Below are 1,486 nucleotides of genomic sequence, written 5' to 3'. Positions count from 1 at the left end.
AAAAAGGAGAAGTTACAACAGACACTGCAGAAATACAAAGCATCCTAAGAGACTACTACAAGCAACTCTATGCCAATAAAATGGACAACCTGGAAGAAATGGACAAATTCTTAGAAAGGTATAACCTTCCAAGACCGAACCAGGAAGAAATAGAAAATATGAACAGACCAATCACAAGTAATGAAACTGAAACTGTGATTAAAAATCTTCCAACAAACAAAAGTCCAGGACCACATGGCTTCACAGGTGAATTCTATCAAATATTTAGAGAAGAGATAACACCCATCCTTCTCAAACTCTTCCAAAACTGCAGAGGAAGGAACAGTCCCAAACTCATTCTATGAGGCCACCATCACCCTGATACCAAAACCAGACAAAGATACTACAAAAAAAGAAAATTACAGACCAATATCACTGATGAATATAAATGCAAAAATCCTCAACAAAATACTAGCAACCAGGATCCAACAACACATTAAAAGGATCATACACCATGATCAAGTGGGATTTATCCCAGGGATGCAAGGATTCTTCAATATACACAAATCAATCAATGTGATACACCATATTAACAAACTGAAGAATAAAAACCATATGATCATCTCAATAGATGCAGAAAAAGGTTTGACAAAATTCTCCAGAAAGTGGGCATAGAGGGAACCTACCTCAACATAATAAAGGCCATATACAAGAAACCCAGAGCAAACATCATTCTCAATGGTGAAAAACTGAATGCATTTCCTCTAAGATCAGAAACAAGACAAGGATGTCCACTCTCACCACTCTTATTCAACATAGTTTTGGAAGTCCTAGCCACGGCAATCAGGGAAGAAAAAGAAATAAAAGGAATACAAATTGGAAAAGAAGAAGTAAAACTATCACTGTTTGCAGATGACATGATACTGTACATAGAGAATCCTAAAGATGCCACCAGAAAACTACTACAGCTAATCAATGAATTTGGTAAACTTGCAGGATACAAAATTAATGCACAGAAATCTCTTGCATTCCTATACATCAATGATGAAAAGTCTGAAAGAGAAATTAAGGAAACACTCCCATTTACCACTGCAAAAAAAAAGAATAAAATACCTAGGAATAAACCTACCTAAGGAGACAAAAGACCTGTATGCAGAAAACTATAAGACACTGATGAAAGAAATTAAAGATGATACAAACAGATGGAGAGATATACCATGTTCTTGGATTGGAAGAATCAACATTGTGAAAATGACTATACTACCCAAAGCAATCTACAGATTCAATGCAATCCCTATCAAATTACCAATGGCATTTTTTACAAAACTAGAACAAAAAATCTTAAAATCTGTATGGAGACAGAAAAGACCCCAAATAGCCAAAGCGGTCTGGAGGGAACAAAAAGGAGCTGGAGAAATCAGACTCCCTGACTTCAGACTACACCACAAAGCTACAGTAATGAAGACAATATGGTAATGGCACAAAAACAGAAATACAGATCAATGGG

The sequence above is a fragment of the Lipotes vexillifer genome, unplaced genomic scaffold (genome assembly GCF_000442215.2).
Source record: "Lipotes vexillifer unplaced genomic scaffold, Lipotes_vexillifer_v1.1 scaffold325, whole genome shotgun sequence".
NCBI lineage: Eukaryota > Metazoa > Chordata > Mammalia > Artiodactyla > Lipotidae > Lipotes > Lipotes vexillifer.
This window is presented reverse-complemented; position numbering follows the sequence as displayed.